Source organism: Tupaia chinensis, unplaced genomic scaffold, assembly GCF_000334495.1.
Source record: "Tupaia chinensis unplaced genomic scaffold, TupChi_1.0 Scaffold000117_2, whole genome shotgun sequence".
NCBI lineage: Eukaryota > Metazoa > Chordata > Mammalia > Scandentia > Tupaiidae > Tupaia > Tupaia belangeri.
Window position 1 is genome coordinate 2,915,751 of NW_006159583.1, and position 21,705 is coordinate 2,937,455.

At 39.8% G+C, this 21,705-nt stretch overlaps 1 protein-coding gene across 1 annotated transcript in view; it reads left to right on the forward strand.

Moving 5' to 3' along the window:
- Nucleotides 1-21,133: 21,133 nt before the first annotated feature.
- L3MBTL3 (L3MBTL histone methyl-lysine binding protein 3) overlaps nucleotides 21,134-21,705 on the forward strand; it is a 139,636-nt gene continuing 139,064 nt past the window's right edge. Inside the window, exon 1 of the mRNA XM_006144270.2 lies at nucleotides 21,134-21,219. The gene's annotated coding sequence lies outside the window, so the exon portion shown is untranslated. The remainder of the gene's footprint in view (nucleotides 21,220-21,705) is intronic.

Genomic DNA, 21,705 nt, shown 5'->3' on the forward strand with positions numbered 1-21,705 from the left:
TGCCTTCCTCCCATACATGAACTACGAGGCTAGGTCACTGTAACGTGGCCCTGGATACTGATCAAATGTCGTGTAGTTGGTATTGGTTAGCTTCATGCAGACTGAGGCTGAATGATCACAAAGTCTTGGCACTGGAATGTCTCTTGAAGAGAGAGTCCAGTCGGCTGGTATCATGCCTCATACAGCAGCATATCTGTGTGATTGTTTGAGATCCTGTATCTCATTAGTGAGTAACAGCAAAAGAGATCTCACCTTCTGGGGTGAGAGCAGTTCCCCAGCTTGCCTGTACTACCTACAGCCTTTAAGCCTGAATCTAACCCAATGGGCTAAGCCCCTTTAATTTAGCATACTGCCAAGATGTCTTTACTTGCCAGCAATTCTCTTTTTCTCACTGGGGAGTTAGCTTGGTTGGAATGAGCTGCCCTGATGAAGAGAAATAAGTCAGCTGCATTGGAATCCTCTTTGGACTCAGAGAGTATTCACTAAGATATTAGAAATTTCATTGAGACCAGTGATGTCTAAGTATAAGCCTGTGGTCTGAAATCAGCTCACAGGCACGTTTTCTTTGGCCAATGTAGTATTTGTTGGCATAGAAAGACTGCATAGTCATTAAAAGAGTTCTGTTTTTCTTTTTTTTTTTTTTTCCCAACTAGTTGCCTATGTTTAAGCTAGAAAATGTTCCATAACAATCTACATTTCCATCTTTTCTTTTAAAATGAAAACTGCAACAATCATACTCTACATTTTTGATGATTAACACCAAACTCAGAGCTGCCAAAGAACAGGTGCCCTCATGACACAGACCTGTGCACACTTCAGGTTGCCAGGGTCTCCACCAGACATTATCATCCTCCAGACACAGAGGCTCCACAATTTCTCAATAGCTAAAATCTGGTCTAGGAACTTTTAGGTTTAAACCTAAAAAGTTGGTGATGATATAATAAATGCAGTTTTTTGATATCATGGAACAAAATATGTTAACATTTCAAAGATCTGTATAACTCAGTGAACCAATACTTTCCAGATGACTAATCATAGTCTTTTTTTTTTCTTTTTTTGGAGAGGTTTTTGCTATAGGGCGTGTGAGTTTGCCAAAAAGACAGAGAGAGAAAGAGAGATAGAAAGCAAGAAATCACCCCCTAGGGGGGATGGCCACACCACAATCCCTTCTCCTCTATTCTCATCTTGGGATCTTGGGCACACACACACACACACATGCCTGGCATGAGTTTAAGCCACCAGGTCCAGGACTCGAACCGTGGTCAATTACATGGGAGTTCAGCAATGTAGCCATTATGCTAACTGCTGGTCCCTACCAATCATAGTCTTAAAAAATTATGCACACATTAAAGAGTCACTCAAAATGGAAGGTAGACCAATGGTTTTCAATGAACAACTCTTTGATAGTATTTCAGATACTACATACCAATTAGCCTTTAAGAAACTACTATTTGTCAAGTTTTGGTGTAATATCAAAGATGAATATCCATAGTTTTCTAAAAAATACTTAAAACATTTCTCTATTTTTTAATCTTATTCATTTCTGTGTGAAATGGTTTTTTGTATCCTTTGACTAGAAAAGCACAGTGGTATAGATTGAGTACAGAAACAGATATTGGAATCTAGGTATATTCTATTAAGGCAGAATTATTTGTAAAAATATAGCAATATAATGCTTACCTTTTTGTTCTGAAAACTCTAGTTATTTTTCATGAAAATATGTTAATTACATTAACATAGGATAAGTTTATCATTAACATTTTGAAATAGATAAATATCTAATCTTCTTTTCTGTTTCAGTTTCTTACCTGGGGGAGATTGATAGACCTCATTCACATAACAAAGTTCTTTTAATTCCCCACTAACTTTTAAGTGTACAGTGGTCCTGAGACCAAAAACTTTGAAATTTGAGAACCATTTGTCTATTAATATATTACCTCCATACTTTGATGTATTCTTTCTCCGTAACATACTCTATTCTCCTTTTCTTATGCAAAAAAGCACACTTACTGTCTCTACAGCTACCTTCTTTCTTTTTAAAATTATTATTATTTTAGTTTGCAACTGGGCATGTGCACTTATTGGAGAGAGCAAAGAGAGAGAGAGAGACAAAGTGAGAAATAATCTCCCTGGGGGGATGGCCACACCACAATCTCATTTCTTCCATTCTCCTTTCAGAATTTTCGGCACACTTGCACATGCACCCAATATGATTATCAAACTACCAAATGTGGGACTCGAACCATGCAGTCACCCATGTGGGATCTAGCCATCTTAAACTCCATGCCACCTTCTGGCCCACATCTTTCTTTCTTTCCTTTTTAAAGATTTATTAAATTTATTATTATTATTTATTTTTAATTTAACCAAAGAGAGAGAGAGAGAGGGAAAATGAAAAAGTAAGCTGCCTGGTCTGGGACTCGAACCATGGTTGGCCATGTGGAAGTCCAGTGCTCCAACCAATGTGCCATCTGTTGGCCCCACACACACATTTCTTTCTTAATTTAACAAGATGTCTTCAGAACTGTTCCATATCAGGACATTCAGTGTTTCCTTATTACTTTTATGGCTACATATGATCTCCTTATAAAAATTTACTATAATTTAAAGACCAATCTCATATTGATGAATTTACTAAAACTATTTTGTTCCTAAAGACAATGCTACCTTGTACCTAGGTCAGGTTTACACATGTGGTAAGGTACATAGGATGTAAGTAGAAATGCTGGTCAAAGATTATGTGCATTTGCAATTTTGATATATATTACAATATGTGTAAGTTTTAAGAAAAAAATTGTTATGTTAACTTATTTATTATTTTTGAGAAAGAGAGACAGAAAGAGCAAGAGGCAGACAAAACTCCCAATGTGGTTTTGACATCAAATCTACCCCCCAGCTTCAATCAGCTGAGAATGATGGGGCACATGCAAGCCAGTGTACTCAGGGATGTCTTCAGCCTGTACAACAGCCTGAACCTGGAACCTTTCCATGTGGGTCAGCTTCATAAAGCATTGAGTTTTCCTGCTGTGTCACTGTCCAGCCTCAGATCATGCCATGTGCTCACCAGAGAGATAGAGGGAAAAAGCACCCTCTGACAAAGTGTGGTCATGCCACAATTCCTTCTCCTTCATTTCTCCACCCTGTCAGGATTTGAGGCACACATACACATCCATACAGTGTGATTTTTAAACTGCTGGGGCCAAGATTTGCACTGTGTTCAGCCATACAGGATCTGACTCCCAATGCACAGATGCACAGTGCCTAACCGATGTGCTGTGGGGCTTACTCACTCATGCTTCTTCTTCTTCTTCTTCTTCTTCTTTTTTTTTTAACAACATAAGGAAGGTATTATAGCTTTATAAAATGTGGGCTACATCAATGTCATATGTAAACTGTGTAGTCAGGTGACTACAGTGGAGTTGAGTAGTATGTATGTCCATGTGTAATTTATATGTTTGGCAGCAAAAACTGATATTGAAAATGTAAAATTAAGCTATAAAGTTTATCATAAAATATAACATGTAATATTGGTTTTTCTATATCATGAATGTAATTTGGGAGATGCTCTACATTTTTGGCATTTGTCTGGTATATGGTTGAAACAATTCGGCAACTTTCTCAGGAGGTCCTCAGGCAGCCAGCACTGACTGCACCAATGAACACACGGTTCCAGCATTTACAAACCCAAGCTCACAGTGGTCAGGGGAGAAGACAGTACTTGTCATTACGAAGGTGGGATTTTAGAGCCTGTAGAGGTAGGTTCCAGGCACAGGCTGTTGTGCAGAAACAAGGCAAGTTCTTGGTTGGATACTCCAAGAAAGAGCTTGTGACTCATGAACATAGGCTGGTAAGTAACAAAATGAATTATCTTCTGTGCAAAGATGGATTTTACCAAAAAACTTAACATTTTCAAATAACTTTTAAAATGATAATTCTCAATTATCTCCTCTGTGCTCCCAGATAACTAACACGACATATTTCTTGGTATTTTTGCTAGTTACAGAGTGTCCAAATCTCTCATTCCGTCTTCCCATATCAACTTAAATGCCATTCTCCTATAGAAAAACCCACATGGGGGACCAGCAACTGGCGTAACGGCTATGTCACTGGACTCCCACGTCGTGGTTCAAGTCCCAGATCCAGTGGCTTCAACTCACACCAGGTGTGTATGCATACGTGTCCAAGTTCCCGAGAAGAGAATGAAGGAGAAGGGATTGCAGTGTGGCCATCCCCCCTGTTAGGGGGATATGGAGAGCAGCCAACTGTGGGGGTTAATTTCTTGCTTTCTGTCTCTGTCTTTCTCTGTCTTTCTGGTGAGCGCACGTGCCCTATACCAAAAACCTCTCCAAAGGGGGGAAAAAAAAAAGAGAGAACCCCACAGGGTTCCCTAAAATGCAACACAATTCTTTTCCCTCATATTCCCACAAGACTTTGCACTTTCTCTACAAGAGCATATATTATGATGGGTCATGATTGTCTGCATTTTTATTATATCCTCACTATATTTCACATCCTATATACAGTGATGATCCTACTCATTGAGTCTTATTGAATATTCCCAGAACCTGTTCTAGTGGCTGGAATATGCTAAGTATTTGATAAATATCTGTTGAGTCAATAAAGAAACAGAAGGACAATTTTGGTTAGACTATGTGTCCTAGACATCTAGAAATTTTAATTTTTAAAAAAATTATTTTATTTAACTTTATTTATTTATTTTAATTTGACCAGAGATGGGCAGAGTAAGAGAGAAAAAGAGAGAGAGAAAGAAAGAAAGCAAGCCATTAGGTCCTGGACTTGAACTGTGGTGGGCCCTATGGGACTTCAGCTCCCTCAACTACCATGCCACCTGCTGGCCCCCTGGAAATTTTAATTTAAAAAATCCCAAATATTGGTCTGGTTTTGTGATACACTGGTAGTACACTGCCCAGAAAAAGAGGGATCCCACATGGCAACCAGTTTGAATCCCAGGCCCACTCAGTCTAAAGCACATTGGGCACACGTGTGACTGCCCATGGTCTGGAGGACTAGAGGAAAGGGATTACAGCATATCAGACTCTATACATGGTGAACCTCTCCCTCTTTTACTCTTACTAACAGGAGAACATACACACATTCTGTCATGAATTAAGAAAAAATACAGAAAAGTTAAGATTTGGATGGAAATGACAAAATCATTTCATAAATATAATGACAGAGGGCTGGCTCTATAGCACAGTGGTAAAGCACTGTGCAGAGGGAGCCAGATCCACATGGCTGACCATGGTTCAAATCCTGTCCCTTGCAGCTTACAAAGTCCTTGCTATGTGTGCATGCATGCCTGGAATACTGATAGAATGAAAACAAGGGGGGAAAATATAGCAGCATGACTAGACCCTATTGGAGGGTTCTCTGTCTCTCTCTCTCTCTCTCTATGCCTGTCCCTCTCTACCTATCTCACTCTGTCTTTCTCTCTTTCTGGTGTTAAAAGTACAACAACCACCACCAAAAAAAAAGGAAAAACAAACAACTGCATAAACACTGAGAGCAGACTTGGTACATATGTTTACAAGAACACTTAGAAGTTTGTAATGTTGGGGTCCAGCAGATGACATAGTGTTATGTGGCTGGCCTCCCACATGGCTGACTGTGGTGTGAATCCCAGACCCGATGGCTTGAAACTCACACCGGGCATATGTGTGTGTGTGTGTGTGTGTGTCCAAGATACCAGGAGGAGAATAGAGGAGGAGGGATTGTGGCATGGCCATCCCTCCTTGGGGGTCGGGGGGTGAGTTCTTTTTCCTTCTCACTGTCTCGGTCTCTGTCTTTCTCTCTCTCTCTAGTAAGTGCATGCACCCTAAGGCAAAAACTTCTTAAATAAATAAATAAGTTTGTAATCTTGGGCAGAAAGCTTAACTTTTCTAACCTTTAGTTTATTTATCTGTAAAGTGGGAGGCATAACAGTATCTATGTGTGTTAGGCAGAATTACAAAACATCTTCCAAGATTCTCCCTGACTGCTGTGTACTCTGTGTAATCCCTTCTCCCTGACTGTGGGAGGCACTCAGGATGGAATTTTACTCCTGCAACTAGATTATGGGAAGCGACAAGGGTGAAGGGATTTTGCAGATGTAAATAAGGTTTCTAATCATTAGACTTTGGATGAAATGAAAGGGAGATTATCTGGGTGGACCTGATCTAATCAAAAGAGCCCTTTAAAGGTGAGCCCAGGGCTTCCCTGAAAGGATAGACTTGATGTACAGTTTTCCTGCCAGGCTTAAAAGCACAGACTGCCATGTTGTTAGAAGCCAGTAGGTAGGGTCATGTGTCAAGAATGGCAGGATCCTCAAGGAGCTGAGAGCCAGCAGGTCCCAGCTGACACCTGGCTAGAGAAGAGGATTTTAGCTCTATAACCATAAGGAATAAAAGTCTCCCAACCACATGAGCATGGAAGAGGACTATGAACCTCTGCGAAGACCTGGTTGACACCTTCAACCTTGTGAGCCTCTGAGTAAGGACCCAGTTTAGCAATGTCTGGTGTCCTGGCTCACAAATGCCATGAGGTAATAAATTGTATTTTTGTTTTGTTTTAGATTTTTGCCATAGGGCACGTGTGCTTGCTGAAGAGAGACAAAGAGAAACAATGAGAGGAAAAGTGAGAAATTAACCCTTGAGGGGGATGGCCACACCACAATCCTTTCTCCTTCATTCTTCTCTTGGGATTTTGGGCATTCATTCATCAGCATGCAGCATGATTTCAAGTCATTGAGCCATTGACTAAAACTATGTTGAGTCTGGGACTCAGTCATATGGCAATCCAGCACCTGACCCACCACACCAGCTGCTGGTTCCACTGTGTGTAGTTTTAAGCAACTACCTCTGTTGTAGATTCTCACATAGCAATAGAAAAACAGATATGCTACCTTATCAGGAAGAATTTTAATTTATTAGCCACCCAATTCCAGCTAATTATATAGAAAGAAGCAGTATTTATTGGAACTAAATTTGGTATGTCACAGAACTGAAGGGTAAGCTAAACAATCAGGCCTGGGGGATAATAGGCACAAGGGTGAATTCAATCATATCACCAAAAAATTTTAAAGTGTGTGCTTTGAAACAAGCTACCTACATCCACCCTTGTCACTTTTCCCATGACTCAGATTCTCCTGATGGAGTCTAACAGGCCTCATTTCCATCCTCTGTTCATTCCTTGATGTCAGGAAACTTGAGAATGGACAGGGGCCAAGACAACATTGTACAAAGAAGGGAGTTCTCTAAGGGAAAGCGTGATGCTCTTAATTAAAGAAAAGGAAAGGGATTTGGAACAGGTGCATAAAAGAAACTGACCCTGTGGAAGGCCGTATATTAGATCTTGTACATGAACAACTGTTTGTCTATTTTTTTTTTAAATTTTAACAAGGCTGTCTGTTTTTGTAAATCTTTTTTTTTTTTTTCATGAGAAAACGGTTTGTGTTAGTCATACAAAAAAAAAACACATCTGGGATGACATCTTATATTTGTTATTGTCTTTGTTAACTAGTCTGCAACCCTCTTGTTTAGCAATGTAACTACTTACATGGAAACCCCACTTTCCTCAAAAATAATTAACCTACTTGATTCAGCTTTTGTAACTGTTTAATAAAAACCCCTGGTAACTGACCCTCTATAAAAAGACTATTCAAACTTCATTTGGGGCTGCAGTTCTCACTCTTGGCCCCTGAGCCTCAGGCTGTAGTAGCTAGCCAGCTAATAAAGACTTCCTTTAAACTTAATCTGACTTTGGTGGTCGTTCATTCAGTGACCCTGTACAACAACCTTGCTACCGCATATAGTTGTTGAGAAAAGGCATGAGATAATTCATATAAAGTGCTTAGCACAGTTCTTGGCACACAGTAATCATCCAGGAGATTCTAACCATAATTATGAAGCATCACAGAACTTAATCTTCTCCTAGACAGTAGAACAAAGAACTCTGTTCTGGAAGATAAAAAGAAAAATTCCATCTAGGTGAGGGGGAAAAAAAAAAAAAAAAAAAAAAACCCTATCACTCAAGAAGACAGTCCTACCTGCCTATTACTACCTAGGTGATTTATGATGAAAGAGTTATCTGAGGTCAGGAAGTTATAGATTTCTAAGTGTTATTTGTGTGAATTATTACTATGTTCTCAAAGACAAACCCCCTAAGAGATAGATCCCTCCTAAATCCAGTGGGTCAGGGAAGAAAGCTCACTGTGAGTGACTGTCCCTCTTCACACAAAACTCTTAATGATTGGCTCATAGCTCTGATTGCAAATACGCTGGATGGTACCTAAGTCCATCTGGTTATGTTTAAATCATGGCTATACATGTGAAACATTAGAAAACTCATTTAGAGATTAGATGATAGCAATGCTTTTGAATGTGAGAAATAAAGAATTCACAATACCTGGGAATGCTTGATTGCGTGATGTAGTTGTTTTTCTGAAGTCAAATTTCCTTTGATCTTCCTGTTGAAGATTGCCATTGGTCAGTACATCCACTCCGAAGAAAGCTGTTCTATCAGGTGGTGTCATTTCTGGCACAGAACATCTTTGATGACTGAAGTTAACTTCATTTTATCCTGTTCTGTTCCACAAGTATTTATTGAGCTCCCATTATGTGCAATGAACTGTATTAAGTGCTTTGATAGATTAAAAAATGAATAGATAAGACAGAGCTCCTGACCTTAGGGTATTTTATTATCTCAAAAGAGAGACAAACGTTTACAAGGACCAGATACAATACAGAGCAAAATGTGACAAGTGCTAAAATAGATATAGAAAAAGAAGAAAGCTTTAAATTTTAAGTGTGGTTGCCTGGGGTTTTCATGGTATAATTTGAACCCTTCTTTATCATATGTCACTCTGAGGTTGGGAGCATGTTATTTGTTTCTGTATTCCCAGTGCCGAGTATATTCCCTGGTACTTAATATTTGTAACTAAAGATGAGCTATAAGGTTGTTTAAATTGTGGTAAAAGAGATATAAAATATAGCATTTAATAACCAGTTTTAAATTTGCAGTTCAGTGGCATTAAGCACATTCTCAAGTTGTATAACTATCACTACCAACCATCTATAGAACTTCTTTCATCTTGCAAAACTGAAAGTCTGTATTCATTAAACTGTAGTTTCCCAGTCCTCCTTCCTCCCAGCCCTGGGAAACCACCATTGTACTTTCTGTCTCAATGAGTTTGACTACTTTTGTACTCATATAAATGGAGTCATACAACATTGTACTTTTGCAATTGGTTTGTTTCATTTATCACAATGACTTCCAAGTTCATCCAAGTTGTTGCATGTGTCAGAATTTTCTTCTTTTTTATTAAGACCACAGAGTGCATGTGCTGTCCAGAAAAAGACAGAGTGACAAGGCAAGAGAAAGAGGTGAAGAAAGTACTAAGTACTGCCCTATAGGGCATGGTCACACCACAACACACCACAATGCCGTCTCTTTCATTTCTTCATCCTGTAGAGATTTGAAACACACAAGCAGATGATCCTGGCATGTTTTTCAATCTGTTGTTTGTTTCTCTTTCTTTCTTTCTTTCTTTTTTTTTTTTCTTTCTTTTTTTCTTTTTTTTTTTTTTTTTTTTTTTTAGGATTTTACTATAGGGTGCGTGCACTCGCCAGAAAGACAGAGAGAGACAAAGACAGAAAGTGAGAAATCACCCCTCAGGGGGTATGGCCATGCCACAATCCTTTCTCCTCCATTTTTCTCTTGGGATCTTGGGCACACATGCACACATGCCTGGTGTGAGTTTAAGCCACCAGGTCCAGGACTCAAACCGTGGTCGACTATGTGGGAGTCCAGCGACATAGCCATTACATTAATGGATGGCTAGTCCCTTTTAATCTGTTATGACTGGTATTAGACTGTAGTTGCCATATGGGATCCAGCTCCTTTAACCACTAGACTGTGGGGTTAACCCTTCTTTTTTAAGGTTGAATAATATTCAATCGTGTGTGTGTGTGTGTGTGTGTGTAGTCTTCAAAAATGTCATGGAAAATATACATTATGAAAATGTGTATTATGCATAGATTTCAAATTTTTTGCATCAAACCAAACTTACATTACATTTTATTCAAATTTTTCACAAATTTAAAAAATTATCATATACACACATACACACACACACATACATGTGTGTATGTGTGTATATATGTATACATGTATATATGTGTATGTGTGTATGTGTGTATATGTGTATGTATATATGTGTATATATGTGTCTGTATATGTATATGTGTGTGTATATGTGTGTATATATGTATGTGTGTGTATGTGTGTATGTGTATGTGTGTGTATATACACACACATACACATACAAACACACATACATATATGACATTTTGCTTATTCATCTATCCAACAATAGATAGTTGGGTTGTTTCCATCTTTTGTCTATTGAGAATACTGCAACTATGAACATGGATGACAGATATCTGTTCCAGTAAGTTAGAACTTTTGATAGGTCAAGAGGTGGCAGACAGAGGGCATTTCAAGCTTGAAAAATTACATGAACAAAAGCAAAGACAAGTGACAATACACTGGGCTTGCCGTGTATTGCTTACTCGTAAGTTGGGGGCTAAAGGTGAAAAGATAAATCTGTACAGTACTTTAAGGGCCCTCACCAAGGAGCACACCAAGGAGATACACATTTTTCTAAAGTTAGGAGGAACCATTTAGGGTTGAGGCAGGCAAGTAACATTACTAATTTTATACTCAAGGAGTATAATTGTAGTAGCAAAGACATAGTTAGAATTGGAGGTTCATAATTCTGGCAGGAGACAAAGTAGGGCAGTGGCAGAGAAAACACTGAAAGGGGGGCAGAGAGAATAGCGATATTGTAGAGGAACAATCAATGGAATCTGCTGGCCCACTGGGTGTGGGTGGAAGAAAGAGGAAGTTTTTAAATCTGTGCCTGAGAGCATGGAGACATTATAAAAGGAGATGAAGACTCTGGAGGAAGAATAAGCAGGCAAAAAGAATAGTTACCATTAACTAAGCTCTTATGGGTTAAGTACCTCACACAGGTTACCTCATTTAATCTTGATAATGGCTCAGTGAAGTAGGAATTATTGTACATAGGAGAAAATTCAGTTTTGGTAGTTAAGTTGCTGTCTAATATCTATTGGGTCAGCCTAATAGTTGCAGGGTGGAACTGAGACTCTGATCAAGGTTTAATTCCAAAGTTCAAAGTTTTTTATTGCCTGGGTGCATATGCAGTAGCTAGAGAGAGAGAGAGAGGACCCCCTCAATGGGGCATGGCATGCTACAATCCTTTTTCTTCCATTTCTCCATCTCATCAGGATTTGAAGCACACATGTATATGTATTTTTCAAGTGTCTTCACCAGGATTTGAACCTCAGTTGGCCATGTGGGATCCAGCTCCCAATGTGCAGGACTGAACTGTTATGCACAATTCTCTCACCTTTGTTGTGTTTTGTTTCTAGAGAGATTTTTGCTAGAGGGCACATGCGATCACCAGAGAGACAGAGACAGAGAGACAGAAAGTGAGAAATCATCCCCCAGTGGGGATGGCTATGTTGCAATTTCTTTTCCTCCATTCTTCTCTCGGAATTTTGGGCACACATGCACATGTGCCCAGCATGAGATTTTAAGCTGCCAGGTCCAGGACTCAAACTGTGATCAAGATCAACTATGTGCTAGTCCAGTGATGTAACCATTATGTCATCCGCTGGTCTTGCTCACCTTTGTTTTTAACCGCTGCATTATCTCATTGTTTTCAAACACATAGACTATCCACATGGATTTATCTCTCAAACAATGTAAAATGTAAGTCTGAAGCTCAGTAGAATGCTCGTGGTTAAAAAATATTGTCCAGATCTTGACACAAAAATGAGTTAAAGTGATGCTGAGGAAGTATATGCGTGCACCAGGACAGAGTGTCATGACAGAGAGAAAGCACACATTGAAGTGAGAAAAGAAAAAAGGACTGAGTCTGAGAGACTAGAGAACAATCAGAACAGAGACTTGACAAAGAAGTTTCATGACAGTTTCAAAGAAGGGATTACCCAACATTGTCAAATTCTCCTAAAATCTTAAATAAGAAGTCTGTAACCACTAGATCCGACATTTAGGAAGTCATTGGTGACTTTACAGAGAAGAAAGCATATACAGCAATGTTTGTGGATTAGAGAATGAAAGTGATGAAAATGACTGTAAACTACTTGTTCAAGAAGTTTGGCAGCAGAGGAAAGGAGAAATTAATTCAGCATTTGGAGGGATGTAGAGTTGAAGAAAGGTTTTCTTTTTTAGGACCATGAAGATAAGAGCATATCCTTTAGCTATGGGGAAAGAAAACCAGTAGAGAATAACAAAATTGGAAGGAGGATGCAAATTCACCAAAGATTAGTGAAAAGTTGTGATCAAGAGTACATTTAGATGGGTAGCCAGTGAGAAGAAGTAGAGATACCACCACACTCCACCCCCACCTCAGTGGTGAGAAAGAAAGAATGTGGATGATGAAAGGAAGAGTTGAAGGATTTGTGATGAGATGGTGAAGCAATTTTATGAGGCTGTGGGAGTCTGAAGTGGAGTCTAGTCTCAAGACTCTTAAACAGCTGTTTGGGCTAAGAAAGAGTCACTTGGGGTCAAGTGAACAGACTATCTAGCTTTACTGAGGAAACTCTGAGTTGGACCATTTTAATCTGTAGTGAAGACAATCAACTGGGGAAATGGCCATAACTCAGTATCTCTTTCAGACCAATACAATTGGAGACTTCCCTGAAATTCCACAGAGACACCGGATTGAGTCTGAACATTTCCTAAATCACCTTAGCCTATTTATAGACCCTAAAGTTAGATACTTCTTGACCGATTGTATTAACAGTATGCTGATTTTCACTACTTTTATTTTTCACTGTTAACAAATTCTAAGGGCATCCATACAGAAACCCCCAACGTACTGACTGACATTGGAAAAGAACTATTTCCTTGAAGAGGGTATCACGGAATATTGGAAAAACCCTGAGATATGGTAAAATGTTTCAATGCTGAAATTCAAAATTTTATTCTTTAGACTTCAAACCCATTGAGCAACCTCAGTTTAAAAACCTTTCTATTGATTCCAGTTTCTGAAATAGAAGCAAGTACAAGGCATAGCTAGTATAATTTAAAGTAACAGATTGTCTTCTCTTACATTGACATTCTATTCAGCATTCTACGTGAACAAAGCAATGTTCCAGATTTTTAAAATATATATATATATATACAGTTACATTTACTGTATTTATGTGACAAATTCAATTCCAGATGTAGGTATTAGCGATTGGAACCATGCCTCCGTTACCTCCCCCATGAAAGATAACATAGGAATGTTATAACAAATATTTGGTTAAAAAAAAACTGAAAAGGGCTTTGAAAATGTAAAAGTGTAATATAAATGCTAAATAAAGATAATATATTCTGAACAGCAGGCTCCTTTGAAATAGGGCCTATGAATTCCATTAGCACTCTTTGTTTACATGCTTTTAGGAACTTTTAGTAGGATGTTGATCATGAACATGCCTGGGACATGATATCTACAGTCTTGGAAGCAGCTGCAGAAGAGACAAGTACAATAACAATGAAATAATTTACATAATAATATGTCTTTAAGGTGTTCAGTAAATATTTATTGCATACCTACTTTGTACAGGTTCAATTTAGGGTACTAGGGACACCACAGAGAACAAAACAGGCAAAAAAGTCTGTCAAAGTCTGTCTCAAAAGAAGATATAACAAAAGACTTACAGATACATGAAAAAATGTCCAACATGCCTTATCATTAGGGAAATGCAGATTAACACCACAATGAGCTATCACTTCACATCTGTCAGAATGGCTATTATCAAAAAGATGAAAGATATTGAGTGCTGGCAAGGATGTGGAGAAAAGGTAACTCTAGTACACTGTAGTGGAAATGCCCATTAATATAGCCATTATGGAAAACAGTATGGGAGTTTCCTCAAACAAACTAAAAATAGTTACCGTGTGATCCAGCAATACCGCTTTAAGGCATATACCCCAAGGAGATGGAGGCTGGTATATGGGAGAGATGCCTGCACTCACATGTGTATTACAGCATCATTTGCACCAGCCATGTTGTAGAAATCAACCTGAGTAGCCATCAACCAATGAATGAATAAAGAAAATGCGATCCATATACAAAATGGAATACTATTCAGCCTTTAAAAAGAGGAACATTATGTAATTTGTGAGAATATGAATGAATTTGAAGGACATTTTGATAAGCGAAATTGCGCATTCTCACTAACATGTAGACATGAAGAAAATAAAAGACACAGAAGCAGAGAGCAGAATGTTAGCTACCAGAGCCTGGGGAGGGGGAGAACTGGGGAGATGTTGGTTAAAGGGTATAATGTTTCCGTTAGACAAGAAGCGTACATGATAAATATTTGAGGTGATAGCTTTATCAGCTTGATCTGATCATTCCCATTTTATACAGACATCACAGCATAATTGTGTGTTCTATAAACATATACAATTATTTTTCAGTATCCAACAAAAAATGTAAAAAATAACAAGAGGCAAAAATTCCTACTTAGAAGCTAATGTTTATTGATTAGTAACCAAGTACCAAGGATTATTCTTGTATTAATCCACTAAATCTTTATGACAGTCCCATGAAGTAGGCACTGTTAATATGACCAGTTTCTAAATATAGAAACCGAAGCAAGAAAGATTCAGTTATGAGCTCAAGATCACAAATTGACAAGTAGCGAAGTTGGGATTTGAACCTCAAAGTCTGGTCTTCATGTCCTAATGAGAAAAAAGATTAGGTACTGGATTGACTAAGTTGACTCTCTTGCTCCTCTTTTATTTTGTAAGTCCAAGAAGGATGAGTCATACACATTGCTTTATGTCTTTTGTTTTTCTATTCAGTTTTGTTTTTTTTTAAATTAATTTTTCCATAAGTAATAGAGCATCACTCTGGGTATGCCAGTGAAGACAGGCATTCTGTTATGCAGGTTGCTTTCAATACGACTGCAGAGTGGCCAGGCTTCTCCAAGACTAGGATGACATTTGGAAATTAGAGGTCACACAGGTGTAAAGCAACTTTGGCCTCCTTAGGCTTTGTTTTTCATGGCAGCTAATTTCTGCTCTTCTCTACCTTGTGGTTAATACTTACATATGACTTCTAAAATCTTTAGCTGATACACCTGTGCTGCCCCTGTCTCTATGAATCACTTCTTCTTTCACTACAGGGCTATAGAATATGGGCACTAACAGGAAAAAGACAGGGATAAAGAGAGGGAAAGTGAGAAATTAACCTCCCTCTCCTGACAAGGAGGATAGCCACAGTGCAATCCCGTCTTGTCCACTCTCCTCTCAGGATTTTGGGCATCCACATACATATGCTGGCATGTTTTTAAGTTGCTGGGCCTGGGACTTGAACTGTGAAATTGGCCATGTAGATCCAGCTGTGTTAACCACCATGCCACCAGCCCATCATTTGGCTTTTATAATTCCTATCAAGTAACTATCTCTAGTATCTCCAATTTCATGTGTCCAAGTGAGAGTGAGAGTATTATTGGCCATTCACATAGAGAAACACTTCCTCTGACTCAGAGGGCAACTTCTGCTACTCAGTTCAGTACTTGGCTGAAACGCCCACTCTTGGACCAATTAGCTGTGGTCAGGAGGCTAGGTCAAATGGAAAGGACATTCTAGAGCATTCCACACCTCAGACTATAGGCGGCTATCATCACAGACTTGTTCTGAAGTCTAATTCATCCCCTTTAATATTTAGTGGTAAAGTTTCTAGATTTGGATTTCAAATAAGTATGTGATAGAAAATTATAAATTGTCTCTATTTTTAATTTATAAGTCAGTTAACAGTTCCATGTTTATTTCACTCTTTTGAATATGCTTGTAATATTTCTACCTTCTTTGTATCTAAATGAAATGATAATATTCACATACATCCAGAAGCTCCTTATATATTTAATTTCATTGTGATGTTTAGAATGGGATCTATATTATACTCCGTTCCTTACCTGATGAGTAATATACCCTTTTCCTTCACCCTCAGCATTTCAGTTACATTTCACTATCACAAGCTCTGTGTTAAGAATGTATGCAGATGTGTCACAAGAAAGAGAATCAGAATTCAAATTAAAGAACCTATGCAAGCATTTCAGTGTTATCTAGAACACTACCAGGGAGATAAAACTCAGCGCTTACAAATATCAGTAATAAGAATCTTGGCCAAATCAATGTTAACGTCATTTTTATACTTGGAAAAACATGGATCACACAATTACGTAGGCTAAAAAAAAAATCAATAACTTGACTCATGCTTAAAAGTAGATAATACATTAACAGGATAATTTAAAGTATTGTTCATTTAGAAAATTTCTATAGACAGATTCAATTTTACCTTAAGACCTGTGACCAACGGGACACATTACAAGATAGAGGACTGGGTTTAGCAAAGCAGTTTATGGCTATGAAACAGATCAACACTAACTAGCCATTAGGGAATGAAACCTGTGACCTTCATCTCATTACTACCAGGCTTAAACCAACTGAATGAGCTATTCATTGATAACATTGTGTTACTGGGTAGCTGGATGACCCCGTTCTCCTTACTTAAAGTCCTTTCCTTGGTTTTGTGTTATTTATACTAAAATATGATGGTGTCCCTGTTAAATAGGGAGGCGCCATGGGAGACATGGCTTTTAAAGAGAACTCAGAAGTCAATTATTATTATTGTTGTTGTTGTTGTTATTACCATTGGTCTATCTACTAAGAGAATCGAAACCCTACGATATGAGGTGACCTGTCTAATGGTTCCCAGTGGAGGTGGCAGAATCGCATTAGACTACAGATGTCTTGGACTTTACTACTGGGCCTTTTCAATTGTAGGGGGCTGGCTCATGGAGGAGATCACCCTTGTACATTTTAAGGACAGGAGGAATATAACCTATCCCCGCAAGACAAGCTTAAGTGTTAGGAAAAGGGAATTTAGTTTCCTATACGGAAGATCATATGCCGGGGGGTGGGGGGAGTTTACAGGCTGGAGTACAGTGGGAGATTTTAAATAACTTTGATCTGGGTAGTGATGCAACCCCCCAAGTCTGAAGAGTGAGTTAAGTGATTTATTTAAGACATTTCCTATGCAATATAACTTTAGATTCAGAATCTTTAGTAATGGACTAATCTAAAATCATCTTTTGATGAGCAAGTTTGGGTATAAATAAATAAAATGATAGAGATAAATTAATAGATTTTTTAAAAAAGAAGAAGAAAGAAATGAGCAAATAGTTTAGTTGGGGATATCAGGGAGGTTATTGGCCTGGGTCTAAAGGATGGATTTGGTATGTTGTGTGGCTGGATGGAACAGAAAGGAGAAGAGGAGGAGAGATGGGAATAATAAGATTAAGTAATGCTGGAAAGAAGGCACATCACGAATTATTAACCAATTACTGGATGGTGAAAGTTGAAGAAACAGAAAAAAAGCTTTTCCTATTATATTACCATTTAGGGAACAGACAGAGAAAGGTCTTCCAAGCAGCACACTATTATATGAAGAGTAAAGTAATGTGCTCTAGATTCTAATAGTGTATGAGGAGACTGCAAAGTGTTAGGGGGAAAATGAATTAAAGTATGATTTTATTTTGGTTCAGAAAAAGAATGGAAATCCATCATACTATGCATTTTCCAGGAACATTTTGAAGACCTCTTGTATTCTGCCTGTTCAGATAGTGGCTCCAAGGGATGCTTAGTAGAAAACTTGGGTAGCAGTCTTTAAGTCATTATTGTTACAGGTGAGTACCTTCAAAATCTCTACTATGCTATATCGTCTCTTGGGAACAACTGCGTCAAGGTTTTTGTTTGTTTGGTTTTTTTTTGAGAGGTTTTTGCTATAGGGCGTGTGCACTCACCAGACAGAGAGAGACATTAGAGACAGAAAGCGAGAAATCACCCCCCAGGGGGGATGGTCACACCGCAATCCCTTCTCCTTCATTCTCCTCTTGGGATCTTGGGCACACACGCCCATGTGCCCGGCGTGAGTTTTAAGCCACCGGGTCCGGGACACGAACCGCAGTCAACTACGTGGGAATCCGGAGACATAGCCATTATGCTAACTGCTGGTTCCTGCGTCAAGGTTTTAGTACTGATCTCTGGGGCTAGCAGATGGTGTGGCAGTTACATCACTAGGCTCCCACATGGCCTATCATGGTTGCAGTCTTGGACCCAGTGGCTTGAAACTCATGCCAGGTGCATGTGTGTGCAGGCCCAAGATCCCAGGAGGAGAGCAGAAGAGGAAGGACTGTGGCATGGCCATCCCTCCTAGGGGGCAATTTCTCACTTTCCCTCTCACTGGCTTTCTCTTTCTGGTAAGTGTATGCACACTAAGGCAAAACCTCTAATAAAATAATGATATCTGGAAAGAGAAGACAACAGATTACAGAACCTCAAGGCAATCTCATTTTTGTTAGTGAGCCTTGGTCAGGCAGTTTCCAGGTAGGTCTTACTGTCTACCCAAACCCTTGGGCCTTCCTCAAGCTTTCTCTGATTGGTTCCCCTTCCCAGACAACTTCCTGGAAGAAGGGCAGCATCACAAACTCTGGATGCTTGTCTTTCAAAACTCAGCTTAGCCGTAACTTCTTCCGGAAAGCTTTTTCTTAATGTCATTAGTGCTCCTCGATTGTGGTTATACTAGCTCCTACTATAACATTTACCATACTATAATGTCTAGTGTCCGCTTTCTCTCTCTCTTTTTCTCGTTCTTTTTCTTTTTGGAGAGGTTTTTGCTATAGGGCGAAACCTTTCACTAGAAAGACAGAGAGAGACAGAGAGAGAGAAAGTGAGAAATCACCTCCCAGGGGGGGATGGCCACACAGCAATCCCTTCTCCTCCATTCTCTTTTAGGGATCTTGGGCACACACTCCTGGCATGAGTTTGAACCACCGGGTCTGGGACTCGTACTGCAGTCGACTACATGGGAGTCCAGCGACATGGCCACTATGTCAACTACTGGTCCCTCCACTTTCTCTCTTGACAGACTGAGTTTTCTGTAGCTACAGCCTAGTTTTGATCATCTGTGTATCCCTAACACCCTGTAAATAACTAAGCACAAGGTAGGCCATCAATACAACTTTACAGACCATTAAATTAATATCTCTGGGGGCCAGCAGGTGGAGTGGTGGTTAAGGGCACTGGACTCCCATATGGCTGACTGTGGTTTGAGTCCTGGACCTAGAGGCTTACTTTCTCGCTTTCTCTCTCTCTCCCTCTCTCGCTCTCACTCTGGCTCTCACTCTGTCCCTCTCTGGTCCAATGAAAATAAGTAAATAAATAAAGTTAAATAAAATAACTCTTAAAAAAATCTGAAAATGTATGTACAGTAGAAACATCATCCAACTGCTAGTCCCAGCATCCAGAAATTATCTAGAGTGAATCTAAAATGAATTTTCATAGAACAATGAATCTAAAATTAATTTTAGGTTTTTATGGGGCAAGATCTTAGTTTCACATATAGCTCAAGCCATTTTTTTCTGTTTCTTCCTAGAGTCTGCCTTTGGGCATTTCACTGCTTATTATTCAAGGGCTAGAGAGGAAAGAAGAGAAACTGAAATCCAGATCAGTTAATTAAGCTGTTTGGGAACAGCTCTGAAAAAGGTTGGATGTGGTGGGTGAAATCAATAGATAACTGCTGGTTTGAAATTATCTATAGCCCTCCCTAGCTCGGCCTTCCCTGTTTCACACCCATAGCCATAGGCCGCCCAATATATAAACTCATTTCGGGTTCATGGGGTTTGTTCTTTTGTTGTGGAGTGCAAGGCAGGTCCTATGCCCTGATTCTGGGGTTGGAGAATTCCGTCATTAAACCAACAGGAGAAATAGTGGAGTAGTCCGCTTCTCTAGGATAAGTTCATGCTTCTAAGGAAAGAATTTAACAGTTTATGTTCCGAAACTTCAAGTTCCATTCCTTAAGTGAAAAAATTTCAATCAAGAATACTATTCCATTTTGAACAAGGCTTTTTAATACAGAATTTCCATCTGTGATACATTTAAATGCTAGGCCTCAGGTCACGATTTCATATAAGGGCCTCCTTGGGCCTTTATTAGATGCAAAATAAATAGTCCACTCTGGGTGTGGGCGGTTCCTCTTACCTCCCCACCCCTGTAAAATGTCAGACTTCTTTCCACCATTCCTGAAATCACACACGGACCTTTTTTTTTTTTTTTCCCTACCACAGCAAACTCTGCATTTGACATCTGAATGTTTGGTCCCAACTTTACTACTTGGATTATTTTGCAAATACTCTCATGTAGTAGAAAAGGAGGCCGGTGGAGATGCCCACAAGGTGGCCTGCAGTCAATAAGCAGAAAGCTGTCAATACTGAAAAACAATACGCCCGTCATCTAGTTTTGACGGGTTAACAAAGACAGGTTTTGCTATTTAGGATCGCTCAGCCATTTTGACGGAATACATTAGGAGGGTAGTTCTCAAACCGTCCATGGCCATGGTACTTTAGTAGTGACCTCCCAGTTCACCGGTGAAGCCCAGCAAATCTCACAAGAGGCCCAACGTGTCCAAACTGTCAATAAAGATTTGACAAGATTTGCGCAAAGAATGCGCAAATTTTATATGCATACTTTATTTCGCCTTCCTCTAGTCCTAAAAGAAGGAGAAATTGTACTGCGTAAAAGCTTTCAACTTTATTTCTTATTTTTTCATGACCTGTAGCTTGTATTTAGCCTTTGGGTAGTGTTTGTGTAAGACGAGGGCCCACACTTTAATGGCTGAATGCATACATTTGCCAGCACATGGTGGATTAGCTGCTCTGAGAATTGCCTTTAAAAAAAAGTAAAGTGAAAAATAGACAAAGAAATCTACAACCTTAGCAGTCTTTCATATTTGTTCGGACTGTTCTTGAACCAGCTCTGAGCCAGGGACAAGGATATTGAAAAGATGCACCTGAAACGGTATCTGCGGGTAGCTGCATTCGCCAACCGGCTTTATTGCTGCTTTCCAGCGGCGAAGGCGCAGCAGCAGTAACAGGGAAGCCAGAGCGAGCCTCCCCGGCAGCGGCGGCGGCGGCGACGGCGGCGGCACCGGCACCAGCGCAGTTTCCCCTCTCCCCAGCCCTGACTCTACGCGCACATGCGCACTGCGCCCGCAGCCCTGGACCATTTGTCAGGACTACTCGTGAGACGGAGAAAAAAAAAAGAGAAAATTTGGGGGTAAGAAGCGGTTGATCGGATCTAATCTCTAATTAATCTGAAGATTTGCCCATGCACAAGCCATTCATTTATTTTTCTGGGTGGGGATGAAAGTTGAGAGACCTATAGAGGGAAGGAAGCGCACCCTCGTCTTGTGAAACAGATCAGGGGAGGGGAAGGACAGCAGGGGTTTCTCCCCCACTTCTCTGCGCCTCTGGGAAAGAGGAGAAAACTTAATCCCGGGGAAAAAAGTGGGCAAGTGACTGGGAAGGGGCTGGAGGGGGAGTCTCTGGGCATCTCACTCTGAAGTAGTGAGTGCGAGTGTGAAAGAGGAACAAAAGAGAGAGAAAAGAGAAAGGAAAAAATGGGGGGAGGAGAGACTTGTATTTTTTTCTTTGCGCGCACACGGGGAAGGGTGTGGGGGGCCGTGCGGAAGGGAGCCCGGGCGAGGCGGCCGCGTCGGGCTCTCGCCGGCGCGCAGGCGGCGGGATGCGTGAGGGCCCCCTC